The sequence below is a fragment of the Pelophylax lessonae genome, assembly GCF_965119305.1.
Source record: "Pelophylax lessonae genome assembly, chromosome: 1".
Classification (NCBI taxonomy): Eukaryota; Metazoa; Chordata; class Amphibia; order Anura; family Ranidae; genus Pelophylax; species Pelophylax lessonae.
Genome location: NC_138768.1, coordinates 406,886,969 through 406,899,245, shown reverse-complemented (window position 1 = coordinate 406,899,245; position 12,277 = coordinate 406,886,969). Strand labels below are relative to the sequence as shown.

The 12,277-nt window shown below is 44.9% G+C and overlaps 1 protein-coding gene across 1 annotated transcript in view; it reads left to right on the top strand.

The window, feature by feature from the left end:
• The first annotated feature begins 5,905 nt into the window (after positions 1-5,905).
• FKTN (fukutin) overlaps positions 5,906-12,277 on the top strand; it is a 54,490-nt gene continuing 48,118 nt past the window's right edge. Inside the window, exon 1 of the mRNA XM_082243336.1 lies at positions 5,906-6,131. The gene's annotated coding sequence lies outside the window, so the exon portion shown is untranslated. The remainder of the gene's footprint in view (positions 6,132-12,277) is intronic.

Sequence of the window (12,277 nt, the reverse complement as noted above, 5' to 3'; positions counted from 1 at the left end):
TTTTTGAGTGAAGATGATTGAGTTACTAAGGGCGTATTAAAGAAAAAGTTTGAGATGTAAGCTGATGTTACGCTTTGGAGGGAACGGGATGAAGGGAGGGGTAGAGGGTAGTATGGAAATGGAAAGGAGATACCGACTGTGCGTGTAGACCAGCTATAGCACTTAACAATGAAAGGTAAGTGTAGTTCAATACGGACTAGAACTAGTGAGGTACGTGGAAGGACTAGGGGGAGTGACACTGGTAAGTTTAACAAAGGAAAGATGTGAAACAAAACCATGCAGTGCACACCCCACCGTTCCCGTAAATATAGTATTAAATGAAGTGTATGCTGATATCAAGGTTAACGTATAAAATCAGGCAAAGGTTCAGTTGGGGATGTTTGAACTAGTTGTATAAGCTCTAGAGATTAACTACTTAAGAGAAACAAAAAAAAAAACAGATTATAAACCTATGAAAAGGAGATTCGCTGACTATGTTAACCACTTTAGGACTGGAGGATTTTCCTGCTTTACGTCCAGGCCACTTTTTGCAACTTGGCACTGTGCGACTTTAACTGACAATTGCGCGGTCATGCAACACTGTACCCAAACTAAATTTACGTCCTTTTTTCCTCACAAATAGAGCTTTCTTTTGAGATTTTAACTTTTTGCACTATAAACAAAAAAAGAGCGACAATTTTGAAAAAATAACAATATTTTTCACATTTTTTTTTATATGAAATTCCCCAAAAAAAATGTAAAAATCAGAATTGTTTAACATTTTAGGCCAATTTGTTTTCTGCTACATATGTTTGGTAAAAAAAAAAAATCGCAATAAGCGTATTTTGATTGGTTTGCGCAAAAGTTACCGCAGCTACTAACTACGTGAAATTTAATCATTTTTATTGTTTTTTTAGTAATGGCGGCGATCTGGCGGTGATCTGCTTTTTTTCTTGCGGGACTGCGACATTGACATTGTTTACACAAGCGGGCGGATCTCCTCACTCGATCCCCGATGATCGGGGAAGAGCGGCGGTGATAACCGCCTCTCCTCCCCTGGCCCGACTTCCGCTGTGTCTGAATACAGCGGGAGCGAGCCTCCGGCGGCGCGCGCATGCCGCCCACAAGGGGAGGGGTCCAGGGACGTAGGTCTACGTCGCTGGACGATATCGAGCCCCTTTGCCGCAGTACGCTCCATGTGAGCGGTCGCAAGTGGTTAATATGGATGCATTGGCAAAAGCTAGTAAAAACAAAACAAGACTTAAAAAATTGAAAAGAGTGCCATGCATCGAATCTATCAAGTCTTGTTTTCCAGTACTGCAATATGGAAACTACAGTCTGCAGAACAAGTGTTTAGATTTGTAAAAGACAAAACATATCTTTGAACAGGTTTCTCAGTGCAATCCTGAGCAATCAAGACTGTAGAGATACTAACAGTCAGCGAACCACACACGCCATCTTGTGGACAAACTTTAGATTTTTTTTTCCAAAAAAGTGAACAAAACAAGTTAGTTGTAGAAAGCAGGGAGAGAGAGAATGGTTATTAGAAAGCAGTCAATACTGAGAAAAGTGTTTTCTTGTGGGGACCTGAGTTTACATAAACGGGAAAAGTATCTGCTAGATACTTGATGAACCAAAAGATTATAAATATATTAGGTATGGGTGACTATCAACACTGAAATTAAGAAATGGCAGGAGATGTTTTGTGATGTAGGATATAAATTATTTGTGCATGGGATCCAGTACAATGGGTTCCAGCATACCAGTAACGTGTTTACTTCAGAGGAAGACACATGCGTTTGTGAGGTACACATACCTGAGTATTAAAGTAAGGAGATGGTAAAATTGGAGGGAAACTAGAGTTATCTAGAGACACTTGCCCTAACAAATATCTGAGTGGTTATACTTAAAAGTGTAGTCCAGCTATGAGCTGGAGATGGAGGAACACTGTTGTTTCCAGGGGATCTCCGATTTGTTGGAGGAGGCGAATCGTGAGGGGAACTTCTTCTTCGTCTGGAAAATCTGGGAGAGTCCTGGTGAAGGATTTCCATAGCTTCTTCATGACGAGGCCTCTGCTGGAATGGAAGAACATTCCAATCTGGGATGGGAACTGGAGGAATGTGCAGGGCATCACAAAAGGCAGGAATATCCTCTGGGTAACGCAGCTGTGCTGTGCGGCCTCTGGTACCTGCAGAGAGGCAGAAGGGAAACTTCCACTTGTAGGGTATATCCCGGTCTCTTCTGCGATAAGTCCTGGAATAATTTTATTTCAGCTCCCTGGAAAGTGATTCTGCCTCGAAGCCTGGCCTTGTTAAGGATATCCTCTTTGAGTTGGAAATTCACCACGCAACCAATTATGTCCCCGGAGGGATCTCCTTCCCTGCCTCTGGGTCAAAGGGCCCTGTGCAATCTCTCCATTTCTATTTCTGAATCGTGTGGCCTTTCAAGTAAGTCATTAAAGATAAATAGGACTGATCTTGAGAGATTGGGGGTTTCAATGGACTCTGGGAGACCTCTTATTCTGATGTTATGTCTCCTACCCCTATTTTCCAGGTCTTCAAGGTGCCTATTCATGTCTCTTAGTTGAGCTGAGTGTGAATTGAGCGCTTTCTGTGCATCATCTATCTCAGTCTCATGGCGGTCGGTAAGGTCCTCCACCTCCTCCAACCTGCTGGTGATATTTTGCATATGTCTGCGGAGATCTGCTATGGCTGCATTGAATGAGGACTTGATATCGTCAGCAACTGCTTTTAAGTCCTCTAAGCACAATCCTCTGGGAGGATGGATGGCAGTAGAGGAGGAGGGAGAGGATTCTAACTGGTATTGGGGGCTAGAAGAGGCATTCATGCTGTTACCTGAGGCCTGCATCAAGTTGTCACAGCCGGGTGCCCACAGTTGTAATGCTGGTGCCGTGGAGAGAAGAGGGAGAGAACTGAGGGTTCAGGTGGCCACTTTGCTGGATCCTGGTGAGTGTGCATTTTTTTTTTTTTTAAAGTCAGCTACTACACTTTTTGTAGCTGCTGAATTGTAATAAACACAAAAATAACCAGAACTCCGCTTTAAGTGGTCAAATTGTTGGTGTCATTACGTTGTCTGTTGTGATGTTAGAATTGCTGATTTTGTCACTGTTTTCATATACTTTTGTATATGAGCAAACATCGGACCATCAGACCCTCTCCTGAGAAGGAACTAATGGAGCTTTTCCACTGCATGGTACGGATCGGTTTGGCGCTTTTCCACTGCATGGTACCGCATGGTATGGGTTAGAACGGTTCGGTACGGTTTGGTACAGCGGCGCTTTTCCACTGCATGGTACGGCGTCGGTACGGCTCACTTAAACAGTACCACCTCAGTTGGGGTTCCAAGCAGGCCGTACCGATACCAAATCCCACAATCCTTTGCATGCAGCATTAATTGTTTGTCACTACTCGCCACTGATTGGTCAGAGAATCGTTGTAATCCCACCCACTTAGTACTAAGTACTACAACAGTGGAAAAGCAAAGTGAGCCGAGTAGAGCCTATACAGTGCTGAAAGGTGCCGACTCGTACCACGCAGTGGAAAAGCAAACTGAGCCGAGCTGGGCCAAGCAGTGCCGAGTGGAGCCGAGCCGGTACTTGCAGTGGAAAAGTGCCATAAGAAGTCCAGAGGGACAGAGGGAGCTGGTAAATGGAAATAGGAGTGAGCTGTCAGTAGAGGAGGAGTGTGGAGAGAACATACAGATAAGATTAGTATTTGTTTCTTAAAGCTGTTGTTTTTGTGCAGTATTTAGAACTTACTTTTTTCATGTACTGTAGAGCGTGGCCATCTAGAGTGTACGACATGTGAAGCCGCTGTGTCTCTCTTCCGGGATTCTGTGCATATCGCCACCTTGCATTGCATAATTTCCTGTTTGGAAATGACACGATGCTACCAGCCGGCGATGCCCATTGACTCCTGTGATTGATGACACACATCTCCCAGGAGCCAATGCACTGCCAGAAATGACGTACCTCATTGTGGTGCCATATACAGGAAGAGGAAGAAAATCCCATTATAAACAAGGTAAAAAGACAGTGCCAATGCTATTTTCACTGCTACCTTGTGGACCTGAATTGCCGGGAAGGCGTCCATGTACGTCCTCCCGTGCATGAGCTACCTCCCTGCGGAGCGCGTGCAGCTCACTCTGTGATCAGCGAGTCAATGAGACTCGGCTGACCACAGATCGGTCCCGGCCCCTTACCACATGATCAGCTGTCAGTCAATGACAGCTGATCACGTGATGTAAACAGCAGCTGTCAGCGTGAGGAGACGAAAAAGCTGATCGCCAGCTGCTGTTAGAGGAACATGGGTCCCGCAGAGTAGAGGAGCATCTGTGCCCACCAGCGCCACCTACCAGTGCCCACCAGCACCACCTACCAGTGCCCACCAGTGCCACCTACCAGTGCCACCTATAAGTGCCAATCAATGCCCCATCATCATTGCTGCTTATCAGTGTCACCTACCAGTGCCTATCAGTGTCACCTATCAGTGCCCATGAATGCCATCTATCAGTGCCACTTATTAGTGCCCTTCCGTTCCACCTACCAGAGCCCTTAAGTGCCACCTATTAGTGCCCACCAGTGCCGCCTTATCAGTGCCCATCAGTGCAGCCTATCAGTGCCGCCTCATCAGCGCACATCAATGAAGAAGAAAAATGACCTGTTTGCAAAATTTTATAACAAACTTTAAAAACTGTTTTTTTTTTTCCAACATTTTTTTTTTTTTTTTTGTTCAGCAAAAAATAAAAACCCCAGTAGTGATTAAATACCACCAAAAGAAAGCTCTATTTATTTGAAAGAAATGATAAAAATTTCATATGGGTACAGTGTTGCATGACCGACCAATTGTCATTCAAGGTGCGACAGCGCTGAAAGCTGACAATTGGCCTGGGAAGGGGGTGAAAGTGCCCAGTAGGCAAGTGGTAAAAATTAAAAACAGAACTGGAAGGGGCAACGTTTGTAAAGTTGCTAGACCTCCGCTTTAAAATGGGGCTGTGGTTTCTAAATTCTAACAAAGAGGTGCACAAAGGAAACTGCGTGTATTTATTCCTTGAATTGCACTTGAACGGATCACAAACTGAGAGAGAGCATTAAAAATACAGGATACTGGTGTGGGTGTAACGTTAAAAAACCATACCCCGTGGAGAAACCATACCCTCGTCACTTCCGGGCTGAAACAGCTGAGCAGCGCAGCAGTGCGCATGCTCAGAGGCCCGGATACGTGATTGAACATTAAAGAATTAGGCAAGTGCGCATGCTCGGTGGGCATGAAATTCTCACGGCACTGTGTCTAATGTAAAACTTGCGGCGGGTACATTAAAACAGCTAATCTGAAACGTAAATCATCTCCGCTCTTCGCCCTGTCACTGCCCTCATCTCCGGTAATAAATATAAAAGCGGCGGTGGGTGTATGAGATGTAAATGTGACGGCGATCGCGGCTCCGTGATCCGCTTTTATATTTATTACCGGAGATGAGGGCAGTGACAGGGCGAAGAGCGGAGATGATTTATGTTTCAGAGGAGCTGTTTTAATGTAAGCGCCGCAAGTTTAACTACCGTGAGAAATCCATACCCTCCGTAGCGGAACCGGAAGTGACGAGGGTATGGTTTTCTCACGGGTATGGATTTTTCACGGAACATGTGAGTGAAGATCTAATCTGAAAGTGAGGCTTGGATACCAGGAAGTGGCTATGGCAATAAAAGTCTATTGTGAGTCTTGGAACGCAGGACATGACACTAGGAGGCGAGGTTTGGAACGCACAGTAACAGCATGTGTAGAACTTCAATCTGGGAGTGAGGCTCTGAACGCAGGGCAGTGCGTAAATATGACTCTAATCTGAAAGTGAGGCTTGAAACACAAGACAAAACTGATAGCGTAATTTCAATCTAAAAATAAGGCTTGGAACGCAGGAGATTGATTTGGGAGTGAGGCTTGGAGCGCAGGACATTTCTTTTGGGAGTGTGAGTGCAATATGAGAGTGAGGCTTGGAGCTCGTGCACGGAAGAAGTAGCGGTGTCTCTTCTTTATAATAAAGTGGCTGTGAGAGATGAACATACACAGGTCACTGTACACATGAACAAGGCTGGTGGGAGTCTATATCCAGAAAGGCTATGCGGCAGATACACAGCACAGGTAACTTCTAGAAGGACACATGAAAGATTACTTATAAGCAATTATGGGTCAGTTCTCTTCTGGGGAGATGATTGCTTTTTGGCGTGCCTTGTATACACTAACCAGAACCATAATATTAGTAATAATACGTCCAGGTATCATCAGTCTATACATAATCTGCTATTATGGACATGGAGTAGAAGGTGGATTGTTTTAGAAGATGACATGCAGTTCTTTTTCATTGGAACGGCTTTGGATTGCATTTAAAGTGGTAATAAATCCAAAATGTAATATATTGCAGCTTACCAGTCATTAGATGTGGTGTCTGCATTCGTTTTCTTTTCCTAGGCCTTTATTCCTCTGTTGTCCCCTGGTGATCTGGCCAGTAACACACCTGCTTTGTGAGGAGTGTTCGATCTACTAGCAGATTTAAAGCGGACTTCCACTCATTTTTGTGTTTATTAGAAGTCAATAGCTACAAAAGCTGCTGACTTTTAACCAATTAAGCCCCTGAAGATTTTACCCCCTTCCTGACCAGGCCCTATTTTGCGATTCAGCACTGCGTGACTTTTAACGGACAATTGCGTGGTCGTGCGACGCTGTACCTAAACGAATTTAGCGTCCTTTTTTCCCACAAACAGAGCTTTCTTTTGATGGTATTTAATCATCTGTGCGATTTTTTTTTTTTTTTTTTTTTTTTTTTTTTTTTTTTTTTTATCATGCGCTATAAACAAAAAAAGAGCGTCAATTTTGCAAAAATAACAATATTTTCACATTTTTTTTTATATGAAATTCCCAAAAAAAAATGTAAAAATCTAAATTTTTTAACATTTTTGGCCAATTTGTTTTCTGCTACATATGTTTGGTAAAAAAAAAAAATCGCAATAAGCCTATTTTGATTGGTTTGTGCAAACGTTATTGTGTTTACTAACTAAGGGAAAGATTTTTGATGTTTTTTTTTTTTTGCGGGACTGCAACATAGCGGTGGACAGATTGGAACCTTGACTGACATTTTTGACACTTTTGGGGGTATCAGTGACATTACTACAGTAATCAGTGCTATTCATATGCACTGTTACTGTAAAAATGACCCTGGCAGGGAAGGGGTTAACTTTATTAGTGATGCAGTGGCTAAGTGTGTCCCTAGGGGCATGCTTCTAACTGTGCAGGGATGTGGCTTTTCATGTAACAGCAGAGATCTACGGTCCTACATAGCAGGACCACATGATCTCTGCTTTTACACAGGGAAGAATGACAGGCGGCTTTGTTTACATTAGCCGTCTGCCTTTCTCCCTCTGTAACGGACGTCGGGTCCGCCGGTCACTCGCGCGGAGGTGTCCGTGAACGAGCGGGGGCGGGAGCGCACCTCCGGCGACGCGCGCTCGCCCCCTACTGGCTCACAGGCGAGTGACGTACCGGTACGTCACTTTGCCTGCACGGGGGTGACCGCCGCAGTATATGTACTTGCAGCGGTCGGCAAGCGGTTAATAAACACACACTCACTTGTCCTACGATCCAGTGATGCGGCCTCCCGAAGCCTCGGTTCTCTACCTTGGCTCTCCCGGCGGCGCCGGCATTACTAGTGTGGGCAGACAGCTGTGACAGCTTTCGGCTTCCCAGCCGGGTGTGCACTGTGCATGCGCGAGTCGCGCTGAGCCTCCTGAATGGCCGGGCAATCTTCTGGGACCTGTGACATGTCCCAAAAGATTGCAGGGGGGGAGGGGGAGAGGAGAACTTCCACTGGAGCCGCCTGTCAAATTTAGGTACCCGCCCCCCCCAAAAAAAATGTCATGCCAAACGTAGCATGTCAGGGGGTGAGGAGGACTTAAAGTGGAAGTTCCACTTTTGGGTGGGAACTCTGCTTTAAATACACTAACAAATTGAAGCCAAACTCTAGCTAACACTTTATAATCAGTTACAGCAAACAGTTTTCTTCCTTTTGGGATAAAGGTTTTACATGAATAAAAGCTGATCATTGCAAGCACCTCTGTCTGTGGTAAATGGTTCATCTCAACACTCTAACTGATACATTTGGAGGAGAGCTTGTTCTGTCCAAAAAATAACAGACTTAAGGGCCTTTCACACGAACGATCCGATCAGATCCGCCTGTCAGTTTTTTTAGGTGGATCTGATCGGATCATCCATGCATCCCTATGGGGCAGCGGATGTCGGCGGAGACATGACCACTGACACCCGCTGCCATCAGCATCCGATCCTGTCCGTGAAATCCGGATGGATGGAAACCCTATTTTCCATCCGTCCAGCGGATCGGATGAGAGCGGACAGGCGGTCCACTCTCATCCGATTCCCCATAGAGAGCAGCAGAGACAGAGGTGTCACCTGCCTACTCAGCGGGGATCAGTGTATCGATCCCCTGCTGAGCAGCACGGAGTTCGCCGACGGGAGGCGGACCATGTGAAAAGAGCCATAAAGATATCGTAAAGTCTCTGTTTTTTTTTTTCTTTGCTACTAATAACAAAAATGTTATAATTACCTCCTCTGTGCAGTTGGTTTTGAACAGAGCAGCCCAGATCCTCCGCTTCTTGGGTCCCTCGTCAGCACTCCTGACCCCTCCCCCCTGTTGAGTGCCCCCCCCCCAACAAGCAGCTTGCTTGCTTTTGAGGGCACCCGAGCTCTAGCCACAGGCCACAGCTCCCTGGGTCCATTCAGACACGGAGCCGTGACCCGTCCCGCCCCCTTTCTCTTCTCATTGGCTGACTGACAGCAGCAGGAGCTACAGGTGCTGCGCTGCTGTCCCAGCCAATGATAAAGGGGAGTCCTGGGCAGCTGAAACACTCCTACAACACCACTGGATCTAGGTGGACCTTAGGTAAGTATTAGAGGTGCTGAGAGGGGCTGCTGCACACAGAAGGTTTTTTTTATCTTAATGCATAGAATGCATTAAAGTGGATGTAATCCCACACATCTGCCCAGTGAAGTGAACAGCCTCAGATGATACACAGAGATAAAACACATTTCCCTACATAAGTTTTACATATATGTCTGCTGTCTTCAGCTTTATATAGTCCTTAGAAAGTGAACATTGTGTTAGAATTTTTTTCTTCCTGTTCCAACACTGGGTGTGGAGTCTTGGCATACACTGTGTGACAGCGAATTGGAGGAAATCCCCCCCCCCCTTCCCCACATAGGCAGAGGAAGGAAGAAACATGCAGAGCTGTGCTGTAAATAGACCAGCTCTCTTTTAATCTATCTCTGTGACCCACCTGACCCCAATTTCCAGCTGCTTTTATCTCCTGTGTTGGAGAACTTGTCAGAAGTTATGCTGATAACAGAAGAACGGAGCAGCAGAAAGACACGGGACTTAGGGCTTTGGAGAAAGACAAGTAAACACTACAGATATATGTGCCTAGGTCAGACTTCATAAATGGGGTTTACATCCACGTTAAGATAAAAAAATACCTTCTGCCTTTATATCCACTTTAAGGCCAGATCACCAGGTGAAGACAAAAGCCATCACGTCTAAAAATTGGTAAGCTGCAACATAATAAATGTTTGCTTTCGGGTTTATTAACGCTTTAATCTTTCTGTACTCGTGTCCACTGAAAACATGACAGCTTATGTATGCATCTTCCATCCTTGAAATGGGTAAGTTGTGTAAACATGCACATAGCGCACAGTGCTGTATGTGCAAAGAGAAGCGCAAAAGGTACAGTACACCTTAAAATCTAAAATATAAATAAAATAAAAAAATGTGAATTTATTCCATTTCTGCATTGAAGCCTGCAGAGCAATGTAGGTGCAATGCACAGGGTCCTGCATTGTTTACCTTCAGTTATGAGGCTGAAGGGAATATCAGTGGAAGATGGAAATTGTAGTCTCCCTATTCACAGATCCTGGAGAATGGATGATACAGCTATGCGGACAAAGCCATGCATAGCCACACTAAAATAAAACCGCTCCTATTTGCTTCTATTTTGATCTGTTAAAGTGGTTGTAAACCTCAGACATGAAATACGAACAACACATATTCCTCTATAGTCTGTTCTTGTCACAATTAAGAGCACTAAGTGTAATTTTTGTTCACTGCCTTGTTTCTCTGCTTTCAGCATGAATCACTTTTGACAAGTTTTCCTGACACCAAGAGATAAAAAGAAGACGGGAGGGAGCTCCACACACAGCCTGTGATTGACAGCCTCAGCTCTATTCCTGTGTGCTTTCTGAAGGGGGTCTGTTCCTTCCCTTTAGTCAGTTCTCACTGAGCCCTGCACAGTGTAACTTCAGATCCCTGTCCCTGCTTTTCGAGAGATCCTGAGTACATTCTGCACTTTAACCACTTCTGGACCAGAAAGGATTTGCCCCCTTAACGACCAGGCCGATTTTTGCGATACTTTAACGGAAAATTGCGCGATCATGTGACACTGTACCGAAATAAAATTGATATCCTTTTTTCCACAAATAGAGCTTTTTTTTTTTTTTTGGTATTTGATCACTTGTGTGATTTTTATTTTTTTGCGCTATAAACAAAAAGAGCGACAATTCTGAAAAAAAAAAAACAATATTTTTCACATTCTGCTGTATAACATTCCCCAAAAAAAAATAATTAAATCAAAATGTTTTCATCCTTTTAGGACCGGTTCACATTATTGCGAGTGCGGCGATCGCATATAATTCGGAGCGCACTGCTCCTTCATTACATGCGATCGGATGTGCGGATGTGCGAGTTCGCACTGTATCCGCACCAAACTCGCACATGACCCTTTTTTTCACACTTGTGCAATCCGATCCTGTGCGTACTGTCAGATCGCACTGCGATATGCGATCAAACTGGGGGTGTTGTTAACATTTAATTGACACCCCCTGCATTTCGCATATGGCAGTGTGAACTGCCAGATGTGCGGGGGCGGATGCGGGACAAATTTGCAGCCTTCCCGCATCGCACAAGTGTGAACCGAGACTTAGGCCAATCTGTATTCTGCTACATATTTTTGGTAAAAAAAAATCACAATAAGCGTATTTTGATTGGTTTGCGCAAAAGTTATCGCATCTACAAACTAGGGGAAAGATTAATGTCATTTTTATTTATTATTTTTTTAACTAGTAATGGCGGCGATCTGCAATTTTTAACGGGACTGCGGCGGACAGATTGGACCCCTAAATGAAATTTGTGACACTTTTGGGGGTACCAGTGACATTACTACAGTAATCAGTGCTAAAAATGTGCATTGTTACTGTAATAATGACATTGGCAGGGAATACCTAGTGGGTGATCAAAGGGTTAAATGTGAGCCTAGGGGTGTATTTACTAACTGTGGGGGAAGGGTCTTGTGATATGTATATAGGATCACAGGTCTCTATGGTCAAGGATCACATGCGCTCTGTGATAATTTCAGAGAGAATGGTTGGCTGTGTTTACATCAGCTGACCATCCTTCTCTCTCAGCGGGGAGCGATTGCGGGTGCCCGGCGACAATCGTGGCCCCCCCCCGGTCCCGTGTATCGGCATCTCTGCAGCCTAGTGTGCAGGAGGGCCAGCCTGCCGCAGTAAATGTGCGGTGGGCGGTCCAGAAGCTGTTAAATGGATGTATAGGACAAATGGCAGCAGATAACAGATACAACTCAAGCAGGAGGGTTTGCTTCATCTCAGTGTGTCATCTAAGGCCAGTCACTTCACTTGATATAGGTAAGGGTTTACAAGGAGGGGAATGACCGGAAAAGAGTGCGCTGGCATTCTGACTTTGGGAGGCATAGGACCTTGTCCTAGCACTGATTAATACTGATTGTACTGTATGAATGAGTTTATTTGTCTTATGTTATCACGGTTAATCTTAAAGCTAGACATACATGGATAGAATACATTTTAAAGAATTTGCTTTACCTGCTAAAAGATTTGTCCAGTCTGTATGTCATAGGGACCTGACAGCAGGGGGTTTTACATAAACTCTGTGTGTGTATATCTGATAAGGTAACTGGTGCCTGACAGATAAAAGCAGTACAGTGCCTCCGGTGTGGCCGGATTGCTTTCAGCCACCCCGGTAACGTGCTTGGCCCTGCTTGTCCATCTGTGGGCCAGGGACTGGCATAGCGTGGGCTGAGTAGTGGGGAAAAAGCTGAGCGGACACACATCTGCTCTCCTCCCCTGCTTGTTGCTGACCCTGAATTGACACGTTTAATGTCAGTTTTCATGGCCAGGAAAGAATGTAAAGCTTT